We start from the raw sequence: 21932 nt of genomic DNA, 5'->3' as shown, positions 1-21932 counted from the left end.
GAATAGAATTGATTTTTGTACTTTTAATTTGTGATGAATGATCGTGCTAAATTTACTTATGAATTCTATAGGTTTGTCTTTATATTTTCAATCATGTCATCTGTGAATAATAACAATTTAATTTTTTATAATATATATATTATATATATTTTTTAATTCTTATACCTTATACTGTTAAACTTTATTCCCTCCTTCATTGCCATGTTTCTATTAGGGAATATTTTCTTCTGCATGAAAAGCTCACTCCGGGATTTCTTTAACTTCAGGTCTGCTGGCAACAACTTGTCTCAGGTTTTGTTTTGTCTGGAAATGTATTTATTTCACACTTTTATTTTTTACATTTTGTTCAAGTAAAATATACATATGGAAAAGTGTACATATAATTTTATAGCTGTATGAATTTCCACAAACTGAACTAACTACCTCTTGAACTAATCACATCACTGCACCTCCCCCAAGAGTAATTATGATCTGCTTAGATTTCACTGTTGGAACTTTGTATACAAAAAGTCAGTATGTATTTCTTTGTGCTGGCTTCTTTTACTCAACACTGTGTTTGTGAGATTCATCCATACCGCCGCGTGGAACCAACTTCAGCCTCATTGCTCTTTAGTCTTCCTCTGAGTGATAATATTTGGGTAGTTTCTAGGTTTCGAGTTTTTGAACATCTATGTGCAATTATGTACATGTCTTTTGGTGGACAAAAGCAGTCATCTCTGTTGGCTATATTCTTTGGTAACATAGTGTGCACCATTTTATTTTTTCAAACATTTCCAAAGTGAAAATAGTAATTTATATTCCCAGCAGCAGAATATGAGAGTATCACTTTTTGTCATCCTCACCAATCTTAATATTTACCATCTTTTTCATCTTAGTCATTCTGATGGCTTTACCGTAGTACAAGATAGTAGTTTTAATTAGTGTTTCCCTGATGACAAATGCAGTTGAGCATTTTTCCATGTATTTCTTGGCCACAGAGAAGTTTCTGCTTGAGTTTTTGTTTTTGCCTATTTTTTAGGTGAGTCTTCTGTCTTTTCCTTATTGATTTACACAAGTTCTTCGTACGTTTTGAATATGAGTTTTTAAAATCAGATATGTGTATAGTAAATGCAGTCCTGCTCTGAAGGTTGTACTCACACTCTCTTAATGGCATATTTTCACAAATAGAAGATCTCAGTTTTAATAGAGTTCAACTGATAATTTTTTCCTTTATGATTAACATATAGTTTAGATCATTGTTAGTATATAGAGAAATAAACTGGAATTTTGTATATTAATCTCATATTCTATAACCTTGCTGACCTCTCTCATTATTTCTAGAAACTTTTTTTGTAGATTTGATTGGATTCTTTACATATACAATCATGCCATTCACAAATAAAGACAGTTTTACTTGTTCCTTTCCAGTATGGATACATTTTCTTTCATATTCTTTCCATACTGCACTTTCTAGAACATTTAGGACACCACTGAATGGAAGTTGTCAGAGCAAATGTCCGTGTTCTGATCTTAGCGAGAAGCATGCAGTCTGTCTCCGTTAAGTATGATGTTAGCTGTATATTATTATTACTGAGGCTTTCCCGGAAATAGCAGGGAAAGAACTGGGGTAAGAAGAGAATGGGGTTGTGAGGTAATGCATTCAAGGAGGGGGACACTTGGAACCACTCCCACTCGGGCATTAATGCTAATGCTGGTTTCTTTTCACTTCCTAATTGATGAAGATATTCTGAGAATATGGGAACAGGTTACTAGATAACTAAAATCGTTCTTTCAGATTCATAGAGGAAATCCAGTAATGTTTCATAGCCACTGAATGCTGCCTGGAGTGCCCATTCACTAGGTGAAGGTGGCAAGAGAGAGCTGAGTGGATAGATTCAACTGGAGGAAATAATCTCCAGTGATAAAACTCTGTGAACCCAACCAGGAACTCTTATTCTCTAGATATATATCCAGGAGATAGAAGGGAGTGTGGAGTATACATATTCATCCACAACCGAGATATCATCCTCTGCTGAATTTCTTGAGCAAAAGAACTCTAATACAGGCATTATTTCCATCATCATTTAAATTGTACCTGCAGTTCCACAAAGGCATATTCAGTCGATGTAGTCTGAGGTACTTTCAGGTTGATGATTCCTATCTCGCCTCCCCCTTACCTGATTATAGAAAATTGCAGTTTAAAAAGGGCTTTAACTCACACTGTATTTTAACCTTGAACTACACAACAGCGCTGTGATGTGCATAAAGCAGTATTATTATCTCTTCTTTAGATATTAGGGAATGTGCCAGGAAGGTTGAGTGTTTTGTTGAGGGTCACAGGCTAATAGAAGAGCCTGGATTAAAACCCAGATACTCTGTTCTAAATCCAGTTCTCTTTTCAATACAGTGTACACCTTAATACCTGTCAAAAAAGAAGACAGAATAAGAAACAAGTTTTATCCAAATATTTTTCAAGAATGTCAAATCTACCTTGCCTAAAATAATATCTGGTAACTTGTACTGTATAATTTACTAAGGACCAGAAAATATGTTAAGTATTTTAGATACATTATATCATTTTTTTTCTTCAACAACCCCATAGGGTAGGTATTATCCTCATTTTACAGGCAAGACACTGCAGCTTATGGAGGCACAGAACTGTTCCAAGATCATAAATTAATAAGTGGAAGCAATAGGATCCATTATACCAGACTTCCTAACTAAATAAATACATTGACTTATGCTCTGGAATTGTGTTGGAACATGTAATTCTTATTACATTCAGGAAGTTTTCTATTCTCATATTCAATTCTTGATATTTAAAGGCTTTTAAGGGAAAGAGAAATTAGGCTGAAGGTTCATGGCTGCAGAGAAGAGAAATAAGACTAGCATGAAGAAGTTCCTAACAGTCAGATTGTGCTTCAACATAGGAAGTAGTTTTTTAATAATCACATTAAAAAATGAACAGATAATAGTCTGTATCTTGTTTGGAGTGGTGATTACACAGGGATATACTCTTATCAAAACTCATCTAATTGTAACTTCAGATCTGTACATTTCATGATATGTAAATTTGACATAATTTTTTAAATGAAGAGGCTACTTTGTGAGATAACGAGCTTCAGTCAAAACCTTAATGATAACTTGCCAGAAATAGAATGGAGAATATTCCTGAATAAAGTGTAGAGGTGCTACTGGACAGTATATTAGCATTATCCCAAACCTAAGTCTTTACAATATTTCATTGGCATATATAAAAGAGAATATGAGGTCACTTCCAGATCTAAAACTCTTAAAGCATTTTAAAATTGGCTACTCTTTATACCCATATTGTCTCTTCAAATATGTAATGAGTTTCCAGGTAAGTTGCCTCATAAGGATGTTTTAAAGCAGTAAGAGCCAGTGATGAGTGTTGGCTGGTATGTGTTAAGCTAGCATGTCACCTCCCTAGAGGTCCCCTAGAGCAGACTTCCCAAATGAATTAATTACATTGGTCAATAACCTACTCCTCAGCCTTAAAGACTCAGAATCCAAATTTTGCTGTACATCAGAGCATATCCCAATAACAAAATTTACAAGTCTGAGAGCAACCTTTATTATTTTAAAATAAGAAATAAAATTTCCAAGGGGATCAGACCCATCAAATCCTTCACCACTGAATTATTCTTGTAGTATACCATAGAGGAAGATAGACTATAATCAGCATATTATAATCGTTAAGGTCAAAGTAAAGGATGCTGTATGACTCAAGATTTTAATGGCATCTTTGGGCAGCTCAGCCTTCAATCAGTTTATGGTTTCTAGGAGCAATCCTGATTAATAAAGAATTGCAAATGCCTGCCCTGTTTTTTTTATGGATTGATATTTTAGTTTATTCAACGGAGCAATCTTTCTTTCCTTTATTTCCAAGTTCCTGGGAAGCACACTGCAGTCCTCATACACTACAAAAGATGAAATCAAGTGGAAATGTCACACCTATAAAATATCACAGGGGTGCTCTGTCTGATCTAGGAAACGTGAAACTACAGATATGACACAGTCCTTATATTAAGGGTACTTGAAATCTGGTAATAAAAACCGAGTGGGTGACATGTAATCAGCAGACCAAGATAGTGCTGAGATCAATTCCTACTTGTAACAGAAAAATGGAAAATAAAAATAAGGATAGTCTATTGTGTCAATCTTTGAATTCCATCTATTTTTCTTTTACAGGGACACATGCCCATATTTAGTTTACTCTCTTTACTTCCCTGGCGTGTTTATGCTCTCAGAAGTATTTGATTATCCATTAATTGTTGTCTATGCCAGATTCCCTGTGTCCCACAATATGTTTAACTGTGAGAAATGCCAAATCACAACACAAACACAGGGGGTAAATGCTTTTGGAAAGAAGAGAGTTCTTCATTTTCTATGTCAAAAATGGGGTAGGAACAAAATTAATATTTGTTGAATGCCTAATTTATGACAGGCTCTATTCTAGACATTTTAATCTCATTTTAATCCTTACTCAATATAACTTATCAAATATTATCTCCACTTCATAAAGGTGGGAATTGAGCTAAGAGAGATTACCTGAATAACTAATAGTTTCATACCTACTTAGTGGCAGGGCTGGTATTGAATCTAATCTGTCTGATTTGAATGCCTAATTTCTATCCATATGCTGATCTTTCCTGCTCTCCTGATTCTCTTACTATCTTATAACAGTAAAATATTTCCTTCGTTCAGAGGGAAAAACCCATTGCTTCCTTCAACTTCCTGAAAGCTTTCGCTGGCACCCACTGAAGAACTGTGCATACATGAAATGACCAGAATCGTCATCCACAACCATTCACCCCCAACCACACGAATTGCTGCATAATGTGACAGCAAAGTTCTAAAATGTAATTATACAGTACTGAGCAAAAATTCTAAAATGTAATTACACAACATTGGGTAGAATTCTATGAACATTCTCAGCTGTGCCATTAAAACTTTACAAAGCAAAGGAAGAGATAGATCTCAAGTGCCAGCTGATGCCTTTTGGGGAAGCTGCTTGCTATGGCCAGTTCTCCAGAGAGCTTCACAAAGGAAGAGTGTCAACCTTGCAGAGGCCAAATTAAAGCAGGGCTGCTTCAAGAACCGACATGTCTGATAGGCTTCCAGTACCAAGCAAAGGATCATCCAGAAGATGCATCTGTTCATTCCACATACCTTACTAAACCTCTACCCAAAGCTAGTGCTTTTTTCTAGGCCCTGAGCCTAAGATGAATGAGAGACATTCCCTCAAGCATAGATGCAGTAAGTCTTTATTTTCTTTTACTATATAGTCAAGTATACTGCATCCAGCATACTTCCAGCTGAATGATACAGAAGTGAATCAAATAGACACAAAATTCTGCCCTCATAAAGCTGACATTCTAGAGGGGAAGAAGAACAGATGAGCAAATAAAGAAGCAAAATGTATATTATGTCAGATGGTGATGATACCAAGGGGAGAACGGTAATGTGATTGCATGACTCTCTACAGCATAAATGAGGATGAGAGTCCTGGGGATGAAAAATGATCCATGAGTCCAGAACTTCATGGAGTTATTGGCATAAACAGAGATAAGGGGCAAGTTGAGTAATCCTGATGGTCCCAATGCAGGTAGTGGTGCGAGTCTGTGTGTCGAAGGGTTGAATGGTGGTGGTCTTGCTGGTGTATGTAGAGCTTTGGGACTCTCTCTTCATGTCTGACAATGGGGTTAAAGATAAGGGAGAGTTTTATCTGAAAAATTTGGAGTCCTTGGACTTCCACTTGAGGGAAAAAAAGTTTTGAGAAAGAAAAGGAAGATATTATCAGCTAATAAAATCTATGGTAAATCACTTATTAGTTTCACAATGACATAGCTTGAATCTAAGAATCAATACATTAGTGGGCCAGCAACCCCCAAATAAATTCAGTATGCACGAGAAATTTACTTTACCTTTTTATTGAAGTACAAGCTATACACAGTAAAGTGCCTAAATATTAAATGTGTAGATATATGTATATGTACATATAAGTAATGTTTCTAAATTTAACTATAAGTAGACATACACACACATGTATATATGTATATGTGTACATATAAATACATATAACACATCATGTGTATGTGTATATATGTATGTATGTTTTTGTGTGTGTATATATAATGTAATACCTAGAGCCACCACTAAGAAAGCTATACAAAGCAAGTACTCAAAACCACTATATAGAAATTAATTGGAACCCTAAAAATTGCTTGCTTAAGTATCTCACAGGAAGAAAAGAGAGAGAGGAAGAATAAACAGAGAAAACAAACAGAAAAGCCCTAACAACTAAATAGTTACGTTAAATGTAAATGGCCTGAATACACCAATTAAATTCAGATTATTAGAGGAGATTAAAAAAAAATCCAACAATATGCAGTCTATAAAATGCACTTCAAATACAAAGGTGTAGGTAGGTTGTAAATAAATGGATGAAAGAATACATATCATGAAAACATTATTCAGAGAAAAAGCAAAAGTTAATATATAAATGTCAGATGATGTAAATGTCAAACCAAAGAAAATTATGACATGAAGAGGGACATTACATAATGATAAAAAGATCACTCCACCAGGAAGACATAATGATCTTTGTGTGTATGCACCAAACAACAGAGCCTTAAAATACACGAAGCAAAATTAATACAGCTGAAAGGACAAATGAACAAATCCAAAATAATAGTTGGGAATTTTACATCTCACTGTCATGAAATGATAGAACTACTAGATAGACAATCAGCAAGGACATAGAAGAACAGAACCACACAGCTAACCAATAAGATCTAATTGAAATGAAGAGAACATTTCACACAACAGCAGTAGAATATACATTTTTTCCAAGTAGTCATAAAACATTCACCAAGATACACCAGGTCCTTAGCCACAATACAAACATTAACAAGTTAAAAAATATTGAATTCATATGAAGTATGTTCTCTGACCATAATAAAATCAAACTAGAAATAAGTGACAGAAAGACATTAGGAAAGCCTCCAAATATTTGAATATTAAACAACACACTTCTAAATAATTCATGGGCTAAATAGGAAATCTCAAAGGAAATTTTAAAAAATGTATAAAACTGAATGAAAATTAAAATACAATGTATCAAAATCTGTAGGATGCAGCCAAAGCAGTGCTGGGAGGGAATTTTATAGCTAAATGCTTACATTAGAAAAAAAAAGAAGGTTTCAAATTAGTAAGTTTCTACCTTAAGAAACTGGAAAAAGAAGAGCAAACTAAACCCAAACCAATTAAAAGGAAGGAAATAAAGGTTTTTGTTTGTTTTTCATTTTTTAAAATTAAAACATGATTGTATATATCTGGAAATAAAGATTAAGAGCAGAAATCAATGAAATTGAAAACAGAGGAAAAGTTGAGCAAATCAATGAAACAAAAGCTGATTCCTCTATACCTAATTTATTGAGAGTTTTTATCAGGAAAGGATATTGAATTTTGTCAAATGCCTTTACGTATTGAGATGATCACATGATTCTCATCCCCTATTCTGTTAATGTGATGTATCACATTCATTGATCTGCATATATTGAGCTATTGTCACATTCCACGGATAAATCCCACTTGAACATGCTGTATGTACCCTTTAATATGCTGTTAAATTCAGGTTGGTAGTATTTTGCTGAAAATTTTTGCATCTACATTCATTAGGGATAATGGCCTGTAATTTTCTTTTCTTGTAGTGTCCTTTTCTGGCTTTGGTATTAGGATAATATTGGCCTCATAAAGTGAGTTTGGAAGTGTTGCAACCTCTTCAATTTTTTGGAAGAGTTTGAGAAGGACTTGTACTAGTTTTGTTTGTTTGTTTGTTCGACTGAATTCCATTCCATTCCATCTGGTCTTCAGCTTTTCTTTAATGGGAGACTTTTGATTACTGATTCAATTTCCTTATTCTTTATTAATCTGTTCATATTTCCTAGTTCTTTGTGATTCAGTCTTGGTAAGTTGTTTGTAGGAATTTATTCATGTCTTCCAGGTTATCCAATTTATTGGCATATAACTGCTCATAGAAGTCTCTTATGATTCTTGTATTTCTGTGGTATCAGTTGTAATGTCTCCTCGTTCATTTCTAATTTATTTATGAGTCTTCTCTCTTTTTTCTTAGAACTCTAGCTAAAAGTTTATCCATTTTATCTTTTAAAAAAACCTATTCTTTGTTGATTTCTAGTCTCTATTTATTTCTGCCCTGATCTTTGTTATCTTTGTTATTTTCTTTCTCTACTAACTTTAGGCTTACTTTGCTCTTTTTTTTTTTTTTTTTGGTTCTTTGTGGTATAAAATTAGGTGTAAAATTGCTTACTTGAGATATTTCTTTTTTCTTCATGTAGACATTTATTGCTATAAACTTTCATCTTAGAACTGCTTTTGTTGCATCCCAAAGGTTTTGGTATGTTGCTTTCATTTTTGCTAGTCTCAAGATGTTTCCTAATTTCCCTATTAAGGCTACATATGACAAGCCTACAGCTAATGTCATACTCAACAATGAAAAGTTTAAAGCTTTACCTCTAAGATCATGAACAAGACCAGGATGCCCATTTCTGTTCAGCATGATACTGGAAGTCCCAGCCAGAATAATTAGGCGAGAAAAATAAATAAAAGGCATTCAAATCAGAAAGGAAGAAGTAAAACTATCTCCATTTGCAGATGATAGAAAACCCTAAAGACTCCATCAAAAAGAAATTTAGTAAAGTTGCATAATACAAAATCAATATACAAAAATTAGTATTTCTATACATTAACAATAAACTATCCCAAAAAGAAATCAAGAAAACAACTCCATTTTCAATGGCATAAAAAAATACTTAGGAATAAATTTAATCGAGGTAAAAAATCTGTACATTGAAAACTGTAAAACATTGATAAAAAAATTGAAGATGACACAAATAAATAGAAAGATATCTTATGTTTATGGATTTGAAGAATTATTTTAGTTAAAATGTCCACTCTACTCAAAGCAGTCTACAGATTCAATGCAATTGCTACCAAAGTTTCAAGGACACTTTTCACAGAAATAGAAAAAAACAATCCCAGAAATAAATTCACACATATATGGTGAACTAATCTTTGATGAAGTCACCAAGAATACGCAATAAAAAGAATTATCTCTTCAGTAAATGGTGTTAGAGAAACTGGATATGAACATGCAAAACAATAAAATTCAATCCTTAATTTACACCATACACAAAAATCAACTCAAAATGGATTGAAGACTTAAACATAAGATCCACAATCACAACTAGAAGAAGACATAAGGGAAAGTTCCATAACATCAGACTTGGCAGTAAGTTTTTGTGTATAACCCCCAAAGCACAGGGAACAAAAGCAAAAATAAAGGGGATTATATCAAAATAAAAAGTTTCTGCATAGTAAAGGAAACAACCAACAAAATGAAAAAATAACCCATGGAATGAGAGGAAATATGTGAAAACTATATATGAAAGGAACTCAGACAACTTAATAGCAAAAAACAAATAACCCAATTAAAAAATGGACAAAGTACTTGAATAGACATTTTTACAAAAGAAGGCATAAATGTCTAATAGGTTTATGAAAATGTGCTAACATCACTAATCGTCAGGGAAATGTAAATCAAAGTTAAAATGAGATATTATCTCATACATGTTAGGATGGTTATTATCAAAAAGACAAAATATAAATGTTGATGAGGATGAAGAGAAAAGGGAAACCTTATACATTGTTGGTGGAAAGTGTAAATTGGTACGGCCATTATGAAAAACAGTATGGAGGTTCCTCAAAAAATTAAAAATAGAACTACCATATGATCCAGCAATCCCACTTCTCGGTATATATCTGAAAGAAATAAAATCACTAAAGAGATATGTGCATTTCCATGTTTACTGTAGCATTATTCACAATAGTCAAGATATGGAAACAACCCAAGTGATCAGTGATTGATAAATGAATGAAGTGAATGTGGCATATATCTATGTCTGTATCTACCTATTTGAGGGTACTTCAAAAAGTTTGTGGAAAGACTGTGTTATCTTTCAATTATATTTTTCTGTGAACTTTTTGAAGTACCCTCGTGTGTGTGTAAATATACCTATGTACATATACATACACACACACACAGGGGAATATTACTCAGCCTTAGAGAAGAAGTAAAGCCTGCCATTTGTGACACCATGGATGAACCTGGAGGACATGCTAAGTGAGATAAGCCGGACACAGAAAGACAAATACTACATGATCTCAATGTGAAATCTAAAAAAGCCAAACTCATAGAAACAAAGAGTAGAAAGACGATTATCAGGGATCCAGGGTTGGGGAAAAATGGTGAGGTCAAAGGGTACAAAGTTTCAATTATACGAGGAATAAGTGCTGGAGATTGAATGCACATCATATATAGCTAATAATAATGTATTGTTTACTTGAAATTTGCTAAAAGAGTAGATCTTAAATATTAACCCAACAACAAAAAAGGGTAATTATGAGGTGATGGGTATGTTAATTAGCTCGATTGTGATAATCATTCACATATATAGAAACATCAAAACATCACGTTGTACATCCTAAATATATGCAATTATTATTTATTAATTATACCTCAATAAATCTGGAAAAAATAAATTTAAAAAGCTGATTCTTCAAAAAAAATTACTGACAAAGATAAAAAGAAAGTGGACACAAATCACCATTCATAACTATGAAAATGACTGAAATAATAAATAGTAACAAATGCTGACAAAAAGCAGGAAAACTAGATCATTCACACATTACTGGTGGAATGAAAAGTGGAATAGACACTATGGCAGACAGTTTGGCAGTTTTTAATAAAACCAAACAAAGTGCCATACACCCCAAGAATTGTACTCTGTTTATCCCAGAGAAATTTATTTTGGTATAAAAACCTGTGTACAATGTTCAAAGCAGCTTTATTTGGAATAGCCCCAAACTGGAAACAACCTTTATGTTCTTCAATGGGTAAATGAATAAACAATCTGGGGTATATCCATACCATGGAATACTATTTAGAAATAAAAAGGAATGAACTATTGGTACATGCAACAACCTGGATGAATATACAGGGAATGAGGCTGAGTGGAAAAAAGCCAATTACATACTGTATAATTCCACTTATATGACACTTTTGAAATGTCAATATTTTAGAAATAACATATTAGTGGTTGCTAAGGGTTACTGACTGAAGGTGTGGGGCAGGGGAGAGGGAGATGTCGTATAAGAGGGCAACGCAAAGGAGGTTTGTGGTGATGGAAATGTTCTGTATGTTGACTGGTGACAGATATAGGAACTTATATATGTGGTAAAATTTTATAAAACTAAATATATACCCACATATACACACAGATGAGTACACATGAAACTGAAGAAATATGAATAAGATTGGTGGATTGGACCAGTATCAATATCCTGGTTGTGATACTGTACTGTAGATTTGAAAGATATTATCATTGGGGGAAAATGGATTAAATGTACTCAGCATTTCTCTGTGTTTTTTTTTTTTTTTTTTTGGTAGCTGAAACCCTTGATCTTGGTGTTAGGACACCGCTCTCTCAACCAACTGAGCTACCGGCTAGCCCTGTGTTATTTTTTACAACTGCACGTAAATCTATAATTATCTCAAAATAAAAAGTTTTTAAAGGTGATGCTCCCGGACGGAAAGAAAAGAATAGGAGGAATGAAGTTGAACCCGAGGAAAGGGAAGTCTGCATGAATGCTATGATCTAGCAGAAGATCGGCTTTTGACCTACTTAGCCATGTAGTTTGGCTTCAGCATCTTAGAACACACATTCTTTTTATGGAATAGGCTTCAATTCCCTACACAGTAACCTAAGAATGTTGAGACTTTCAAAGAAGATAAAAGAGTAGACAGATGGTGTTACAGAAAAAAAGAAAAAAAAAATTCATAGACCTAAACATGAAAAATCTGGCAAGGAAAGAATGTTGCCAACCAAAATCGGAATCATGTTTTAGTAAAATTGAAGATTTATTTTGCCTAGCACACATGAAGGAAGACGTAGAAATTATGGAACTATGGTATAAAAAAGTAAACATGTAGTTTAAAGAATCATTTAGTTTAAAGAATCTTTTAATACAATATCTTAGCTACACTTGGCCAAAAAAAAAAAAAAAGCAAAAAAACCCCAGTGCTGGCCAAGTACATAATTCAGTAAATCTCTAAACTCAATACCTATGAAGAATAAAAAAACTGTGTACAACTCTAAGTGAAATTATAAGTATTTTCATAACTTCATGTAGTTCTAAAATAGGTAAGCAATATAATTATGTTTAAAAAACTAATGAAAAACACAATTTTGTATTTTTTGAAACAGACTTATTAAAAAATCCTCGTCACATCAAAATATCAAGAATTTGAGAATTTTTATATTGGTATAGTTTAGCTTTGTGAATTGCTTTTAATAATTAGGTTACCACATTTTGGGTTAATAATGAATGTGAATTTTTAAAGATAAACAAAGGTCAGAAATAGAAAAAATATGAGAAATAATTTATTCTCTTATATTTGTATGTATGTCTTTGAATTTAATAAGCATAAAAATCTCAAATTATTAACCTACAAGTCCACTCCAGGGAGCTTTCACAGACAATTTTCACCATGCCTTAAAAACTTGCTTTGCCAAAATTTATAAACGCTAAAATTTCATTTGGAAAACTGTCTTAATTTACCTTTGACAGTCACCTTTTTGAAATACCCATGACTGTTATGTTGAGCTGTGAGACATGATTCATAACGATTCGTTTCCTATAAGAGAGATAACAGCCTGTAGTAAAAAGTGTGAAAAGACATTAAGAGAAATGGGAAAACACTTTATACTGGCAACACTGACACCATTTCAGAATTCTAAAGAAAGCTGTGAATAAACTATCCACTTAGAAATCATGCTTATTCAATTCTGCTTGTAGGTAGATACTGGAAACACTTGGGAACAGAAGCATGAAACCTCATTAAAGTAAGGTATAAAAGCAACTTGAGTAAATAAATAAACGACCTACACTTTTTACCTCAATTTGACCTTAAAGGGCAGTAGAAAAACACCCCCAAATTTTTATACAAATCAATCATTTCTGGTGAAAAAACATAAGCACAAACTAGAGATACCTTTAAGCATGTTCCCCTAAATTCTAGATAAGCAGGTGTCTGACCGATGAACACTGACATAATTAAAATGTTTTCAATCCTGTAGATGAGAATGTATATAACACCTGTGCTCTGCCCTGAATACCAGTCCAGGTGAACGGCACCACTGTCCACCCTCAGTAAGAACCTGGACTCACCCTCGGGCCCTTCTTTCTTCTACCTCATTAACACTCCTTCCTCTCAAACCACCCCAACACTTACCCCCCAAATCTCTTACCTGGACACTTGAACTTCTGACTGAATAGCCATCCAGGTCCTTGTACTGGACTAGATTCTCTGGATCTAGTGCTGGAATGATTCTCTGGATCGGTATCATAGTGATTTGATTGACAACACACACCTGAAAAAATTACTTCACTCTCTACATGCAACCCCTTAGCCTGGCTTTGCACAGTCTGGTTTTCCCAACTCAACACCTTCATTTCTTAGCACCCCGACCTCGTCACTATTTGCATTCTGGCCACACCAATCTGCATGCTGCCTTCTAAATGGCCCACTGCTTATACTCCAGTGTTTCAATCATGCTGTTTTTTCTGCTCAGATTTTTCTTCTCTTCACATCAACTTTCACCAATCCCAGTGTAAGCCTTAACAAAGCAGAGAGTTGATTTGTTTTTGACTGCCTGATCCCAAATCCCTGAAACAGTACATGGTTCACAGTAAGAGCATGGAAAGTTTTCAAAGCTAGGCCTAAAATTTGTCACATGATTCATATTTCTTTGTCTAGAATTTAGCCACATGGCCGCATTTAACCACAAAGCAGGCTGGGAAATGTGGTAGGTTTGTACCTGAGAGCAAGAATAAATAGACATGGATGAGCAGTCAACAGTCTGTGTCACAGCAGACTCTGTAAAACATATACAAATGTGCAAAAACCAAGGAAAACTACTTTTTCTTGAAATAAAAAACTACTAGACGCTCATTTTGTCAGTCGTGAGACCTGTGCTGGCTCCCACCCCACGTGTCAAGTTGCTACGATGGAAGTCAAAGGGGAAAAAAAATTACAGGAAGAGTACAAGGTCATCACAAGAAAAAAATCGACTTCATAGAAACAGCGATTCCGGTTCTTCAAAGACATTCCCAGGAAAAGTTGTTAGGGAAGGTGGACCTAAAATCACTTCCAAAGACTTTGAGAAAAGTATCATAAAACCTGGGAAGAAGGGTGTGAAGCAATTTAAGAATAAGCAATAAGGGGACAAAGCACCGAAGAATAAACTTAACAAGAAGACACTGAAAGTGATGAATCAGCAGCCAAGAAACCCAAATGGGATGACTTCAAAAAGAAGAAAGAACTGAAGCAGAGCAGGAAACTCAGTGATAAGACCTACTATGACACTGTGGTTCTGGCATAGCAGATTTGGGAGATTTTAAGAAGAAAAGACTGTGACTAAGAAAAAGGAGTAAAGTTGATGAGTGACCCGCAGAAGTTGATTCAAGAGAAAATTAAAACTATTGCGTTTGCACATGATTCAACTTGGGTGATCCAGTGTTACATTCGGTATGGTAACGAAGAACAGAGAAAACAGGCTTTGTAGAATTGCGAGATGATCTGGTTGAATTAAGTAAAGCCAAATTATACAGACATATTGTTAAGAAATTTCTCACGTACGGAAGTAAACCCCAGATTGTGGAGATAATCAGAAGTTTTAAAGGCCACGTGAGGAAGATGCTGCGTCATGCACAAGTGTCAGTCATCATGGAGTATGAGTGCAATGACAAAGCCATTTTGGAACAGAGGAACATGCTGACAGAGGAGCTCTACCAGAACACATTTCAGCTTTACAATTCAGCAGAACACCCAGCTCGGGACAAAGTGTTAGAGGTACAGCCAGAACAATTGGAGCTTTTTATGGATGAAATGAAACAGATTTTAACTCCAATGGCCCAAAAGGAAGCTGTGATTAAACACTCAGTGCATAAAGTATTGTTCGACTTTTTTTTCTATGCACCCAACTCGGATCAGAATTGATTGAAGCCATCCGCGAAGCAGTGGTATACCGGGCACACGCACACGATGGCGCCAGAGTGGCCATGCACTGCCTATGGCAGGGTACACCCAAGGACAGAAGGTGATTGTGAAAACAATGAAGACTTAAGTTGAAAAGGTGGCTAATGGCCAATACTCCCATTTGGTTTTACCGGCAGCATTTGATTGTATTGACGATGCTAAGCTTGGGAAGCAAATAATCATATCAGAAACTATCAGTTCTTTGCCTAACATAGTAAATGATAAATATGGAAGGAAGGTCCTGTTGTATTTACTAAGCCCCAGAGATCCTGCACGTACCGTACGAGAAATCATTGAAAGTTTTGCAGAAAGGTGACAGAAATGTACACCGTAAGAAAGATACAGAGATCTGTCGATGCGAGCTCGTAGAATCCATTTCTCCAGCTTTGTTAAGCTACCTGCAAAAACACGCCCGAGAAGTGGTGCTGGATAAGTCTATGTGTGTGTTGGTGTCCTGCATCCTGGGATCTGCCACTGGAGACATTCAGCTGTCATGAGTGCCATCTCCAGCTTGGCAGCAGCAGAACTACACCCCGGGGACAAGGACAGAGAGCTTCATGTTGCAGAACATCCTTATGGACATCTAGTTCTGAAGTGGTTAATAGAGCAAGATAAAAAGATGAAAGGAAATGGAAGCGAAGGCTGTTTTGCAAAAACACTTGTAGAACATGTTGGTATGAAGAACCTGTAGTCCTGGGCTAGTGTGAATCGAGGTGTCATTATTCATTCTAGCCTTCTCCAGAGTTCTGACCAGGAAGTTGCAAACGAAGTCAAAGCTGGGCTGAAAAGCCTGACTCCCACTTTGGAAAAAAACAAAAACACCAGCAAAGGAATAGAAATTCTGCTTAAAAAACGGACCACATAGGTGGAGACGGTTAAGAACAAGGTGGAATATTGTTCCTGTTCTCTGCTCTGTTTTCCCAGTGCACAAAAAAAGGGGCTAGGGTCCATCTGACTGGTAATTTGGGTGCTCTGTATAAATGGTTCTTCTTTGTACAAGAATCTATTTATAATTTTTTTAAAAATAAGTCAGTTATAAGATAAATGCAAAAAATTAGTGAGCAATCAATTAGAGAGCCCTTAGCTCTCTAGATATTTCAGGAGTAATTGTATCAATCTTTTCTGTATGGAACATATAATTATTGTACTCTTTAAACTACTTCAGAATATTCTTTTATGATATAATATTGTATAATATATTATAAGTATAATATTTATACCAAAGATAGCACACAAAAAAACCTACTGGCCAATGTCACTTATGAAATATCAGTGCAATAATTCCAAATAAAACATCTGTAAATAGAATACACAGAACACTGAAAGAAAAAATCATCATATGCATAAATAGAGTTAACTCAAAGAATATTAAAGAATATTAAATATTAGAAAGCTCTTGATATAAATCACCACAATAATAAGTCAAAAGACAATATCATATTATCATTTGCATGGACACTAACAAGGCATCTGATCCAATCCCAAATCCATTCTTGATAAAAAGAAAAATCTTTTTTTTCTTTAAAAAGATACCTCCTTCCTGTGCTAATTCCCAAATGTGATAAATCAATAAAAAATTATATGATTATATAATTGGAAAACTTAAGAAAATCTACTGAAATTTTGAAACAATACCGTAATTTAGCTAACTTGTTACAAAATTAATATGAAAAAAATATCATTCTGTATACAAAAAAAAATCAATTAGAAAAAACCTTGTTTAAATAGCTCCTAATGGCAAGGACGTCCAGAAAGGGGAACTTTTACAGGTTGCTAGTAAATTAGTACAACCATTATGGAAAACAGTATGGAGAATTCTCAAAAAATTAAAAATAAATATACCATGAGATCCAGCAATCCTACTGCTGGGATAGATAGCCAAAAGAAATGAAATCAGTATGTCGAAGAGACATCTGCACTCCTATGTTTATTGCAGCACTATTCACAATAGCCAAGATATGAAATCAACCTAAATGCTCATCAACAAATGCACAGATAAAGAAAATGTGATATATATACACAATGAAATACTATTCAGTCATAGAAAAGAAAAAAATTGTCATTTACAATGACATGGATGAGCCAGGCACAGAGATCTCATTCATATGTGGAATCTAAAAAAATTGATCTCATAGAAGTTGAAAGTAAATAGTGGTTACCAGAGACTGGGGAAAATAGGGTGGAGGGGGAAATATGGGAAGGTTGACCAATGTGTATAATGTTACAGATAGGTAAGAGGATATACATTCTGGTACTCTGCTGCATAGTAGGCTGACTATAGCTAGCAATAATGCATTGTATATTTCAAATAGCTAGAGGAGATATTTTTGAATGTACTCACAACAAAGAAATGATAAATGTTTAAGGTGATTGATATACTAATTCCCATGATTTGATCACTATACAGTGTATATGTATATTGACATATCATGTTATACTCCATAAATATGTACAAATACTATGTGTCAATGGAAAATAAATAGCAGCTAAAAGATTAAAAACCTAGAAATAAACTTAACAAAATGTTCAAGATAATATCATATGAAATTGTTAAATTCTGTGAAGGTACAAAAAGGAAGATATGAATAAAAGAAAAAGCATAGCTTCTTCTTGTCCTGGAAAACTCAATATCAGAATGAAATTAGCTCACCATAAAGTAATTATTAATCTCATAAATTTTAATAAAATATCAGTAGATATCTTTTAGTAATTAGACAAAACTGTTTCTAAAGCTCATGTGGAAAAATGAGAGTAGGAATAAAATGGAAAATTCTGGAAAAAGAAATAATGAGTGAGGAAGAGCTCGACCTGATATTAAAGCATATTATCAAATTATAATAATTAGAAGAGTGTGATATTGATACATAAAGAGATGGATAGTAAAACAGGATGGTAGATCCAGAGCTAGACACAAATACGCACTGGATTTAGTCAAGCCATATCTTGTGTACAACCATTCAAATAGCAAGTGTTCGGTTCATGAAGAATTTCATTTACCGTCCCTGCTTTGGCTCATAAGGCTTTACCTGTACATAAGAAGACCAGTGAGGATTCTCCCTGAGCAGCAGAGTGCTGTGAAATTATAGCTGACACACAGACCTCTTTGGAGTTGTACAGTTGGTGTATGTTTTGGTAGATTTTCCTCTCAAAATGCTTTAGTACATAGTAGTGATAAACTCTTTTTACATTAATTTCATTGATTTTTTTCTGCCTTAAAATTCAATTACATAAACATTGAGAATTATATGAATACTTTGTGAGGACGAAGAGCAAAATATTTAATAGTTATGAAAGAGATGAATGAGTAGAGATAAATAGCCACATTGTAGGAAAATTAACTAATGAAACTTATTTTTTGTGTCATGTTGTGATAAATATTAATTATTAAAGTTATTGAATAAATTTCAAAGAGTTATAGGGCTATTTGAGCATAAAGTGGATTTTAGTTTTGAGATTCAGGAAACTACATAATTTTTTTCCATTGAAATAATAGTAAAAGATTTTATACTCAGAACAAACTGCCTTCATAACACAGAGGAAGAACTCTACCATTATAAAGGGAGCATTGTGCATGGGGAGGCGAGGAGTGGAAATGACTTATTCAAGAAAAGAACAAATGAATCACCATCTAGAAAATAATGAAAATCGTATCCCTAATTTCATTCCTTGCACCAATATAAATTTCAGATGAGTCAATGATTTAAACACAAAAATGAAATTTTAAGTTTCAGAAGAAAACATGAGTTTTCGCTATAATCCCAGAGAACACACGCATGTCTCTCTTTTTCACAGTTGTAATCTCAGCAACCCAGCCTCTTAACAAATATCTGTTGAATTAAAATAAAATAAATTGAAAACCAGATCAAAAAGGAATAAGAGCTATGTCCTATAAAATGTTCAGGTACAGATAAGAGTCTTCTGCCAAAGAATCTTTGGGAAAATATGGCATTGCATCTAGGAGTAACTTTTTAAATAAATTTGGGAAAGAGACACATTCAGACCTCCACCTGAGAGATGTTAAGGGTTTCCTGACAGTCGAATAAGTCCTCAGCCAAAATCCACAGGGTAGCACCTGCCCTCTCCTGCACCAGAGAGGTCTGTGATCAGCACATCTGTCAACCTCCACAGCTGCCCAACTGAGCTGTAGCCAATGTACCTCATTCTGGCTCCCTGGCAGGCTTCCAGTAGTGTTGCTTTTGGTGACTCCATCTGCCAGTAGATGTAGAGTGTGTCATACAGACAAGCTTGCCCATGACTCTGCAAGGAGGGACAGGCAAATGCTTTGTGACCTGGTGTGAAACTTCACGTGGTGTGGTAAAGCTGCAGACTGCTAAGAAACAGCGGCAGCAGTCAGACCAGCTCAGCAGGAAGCTATTAGGATTGGGGCAGCTCACTTTGAGCAAAGGAATCTCCCCAACTGAGGCTGTGGCAGCTTTACCAACAGTGGCAGGTTTTGTTCAAGTGGCACTATTCCTAGTGATCAAAGATGAGATGGTTTTGAAAAAGAAGGATGACAAGTCCCAAACTGATCTTTTCTAACTCCCCTGAGCACATGACCATCATCAATCAGTGTTAACAATCTGGAAATAAAAAAAGTATGTGAAGAGAATCTGTGGCAGATTTCATATTCACAGCAAAGGTCTTATTCTTAGTCTAAAATGTGAGCCTTCTCCAAGAGGAAACTCTGCTGGAAATTTTACTAAAGCACCAACTGCCCCAGGTGAATGTTCACCTTTTATAACATCAGCATCAGTACCATAGATCAATCAACCTACAAGTATTTAGTAAAGATTCACTATGAGCCCAACACAGTGCTTGGGTTCAATGAGGACGTGAAATTTTTAAAAGATTTCCTCAGGCTTCTAGGAACTTAAAAATATCATCATAAAAATAATTTAAGTCACATTAGATGTTTGGGGAACAAATTAAACACAGAAATATGGTAATGATGTTAAGAAGAGAAGTACAGAGAAAGGAGAAATATGAATAGGGAAGTAGAATGTGATCTGGCCTTGGAAGGAGAGAGGGTAGGATGGGTAGGCAGAGAGGAAAGGAAGAACATTGTGGGTGGGAGGAGCAGAATGAGTGGGGGCTCAAAAGTGGGGGAGAGCTGGCATGAAACGAAGGTCATAGCATCTGGTGAGAATTCATGAATCTGTGTCTACAGGGAAGCTAATGATTTTGCCTTGGATTGTTTTTAAGCTGTCAATTCATTGTTCCAGGCTAACACCAATCCATCCTGTATTATTTAACTTCTTGAAAACAACAAGCTGGACTACTACTTAAAATCAAATTTTAGAGCTATGAGGGATCACAGCACTTTTGTAGGTCATCGCCTCATCTCACAAAATCAGGAAGGTTGCCCTTCAAGGTTATAGTTAGTTAGTGAGAGCTACCAGATCTCCAGATAACCTCATTCCTGGACCTTTTTTCTCTAAGCCATATTTCTTCACAGTTTAAGCCTGGGAGCTTTTCCCTCTGGTCTGATTATTTCACCAAAGATTGTGCTCCTTAAGAGCAGGGACATCCACCAACTTTATCTATCACAGAGTAAATATTAAGCACCAACTATGTGCAAGGCATTTAGCAAATATGCTGAATGACATGGGAAAAAAAAGTAACAACCATGCTCTTGTTTGTACCCACAGTGCTAAAATCAAATGGGTGGTTTTTCAATAGCAAGTAAGTGATTTCTAGGTATTTTATGTTATGGTAGAATCTAGGAATCCAAAAGAAGATGTTGGAAGGAGGCAAAAATACAAAGAACATTTACTGCAATACAGTGTGTGAAATAAAATGACATCAGTGAACTGTGGTTACTGAGCAATACTGATCAGAGATAATTAATCAAGCTCAGATTTGGGGAGAGGGATGGCCAGATGTCAGGGGAGTTTTTATGAAGGAGTTAATATCTAAATTCGGTCTTAAAAAATGCATAGAAGTTGCTCAAGTGAAGGAAAAAGGGGTGAAGGGAGGAGCAAGATCAAAAACAAGGCAACATGGTGTGTTCAGAGAGCTGGAGCTTTTCAGTGTTGGTGAAACATTGTACTACAGCCTAGGAGTGGTAAAAGGAGAAGCTGTTAAGAAAGGGTAGACCAGACCACCAGGGGCCTTGCACATCAGATCACAGAACTCAGTCTTTATTGCAAGGGCCACAGCAACCCACAGAAAAATTTAAAGAAGGGCAGTGACATGATTAGATAGATCACTCTGGTAATTAAGAGAGACATCAGAAATGAAAATACCAGTTAGTATCACAGCAGGCAAGAAATGATGAAGGAATGACAGTAGGGATTTAAAGAGCATTTTAACAGGATTTGGTGTATGAATAAGTGGAAATGATTGAAAGGGAAGAATGGTTAAAGATGATTCCTAGGTTTTAACTTGTATGACTTGTCACCACCTAGACAGAGAATCCTAGAGAAGGAAGATGAGTTCATTTGGTGTTATATCGAGGTTAAGATGCTTTTGGAACATTTGTTCAGGGATGCCTACCCTATAAATAAATAAATCTGAAGCTCAGAGACAGAGCTGGGCAGGAGATAAAACTTGAGAAGCCACCAGCCTCTGAGTAGTAGCTAAAGTCTTGAGAGTAGATGAGAAGAAAACAGAGAATGATAAAACGAGTAAGCTAGGAATGAAGCTCTAAGATGCAGGAATATTAAGGTATGGGTAGAAGACGAGGAACGGTAAAAAATGGAGACAGATTGTGAAAGAGAATTTATAGGGGACACAGGAGGATACAGAAGGG

General features: G+C 35.1%; 1 pseudogene; it reads left to right on the top strand.

Moving 5' to 3' along the window:
• The window catches only part of LOC134375095 (pumilio homolog 3-like), a 40462-nt pseudogene extending 24416 nt beyond the window's left edge, over positions 1–16046 (top strand).
• The last annotated feature ends 5886 nt before the right edge of the window (positions 16047–21932 follow it).

Source organism: Cynocephalus volans, chromosome 4, assembly GCF_027409185.1.
Source record: "Cynocephalus volans isolate mCynVol1 chromosome 4, mCynVol1.pri, whole genome shotgun sequence".
Classification (NCBI taxonomy): domain Eukaryota; kingdom Metazoa; phylum Chordata; class Mammalia; order Dermoptera; family Cynocephalidae; genus Cynocephalus; species Cynocephalus volans.
The sequence above is the reverse complement of the archived record's forward strand: the minus strand, read 5'-3'. Positions and strand labels throughout refer to the sequence as shown.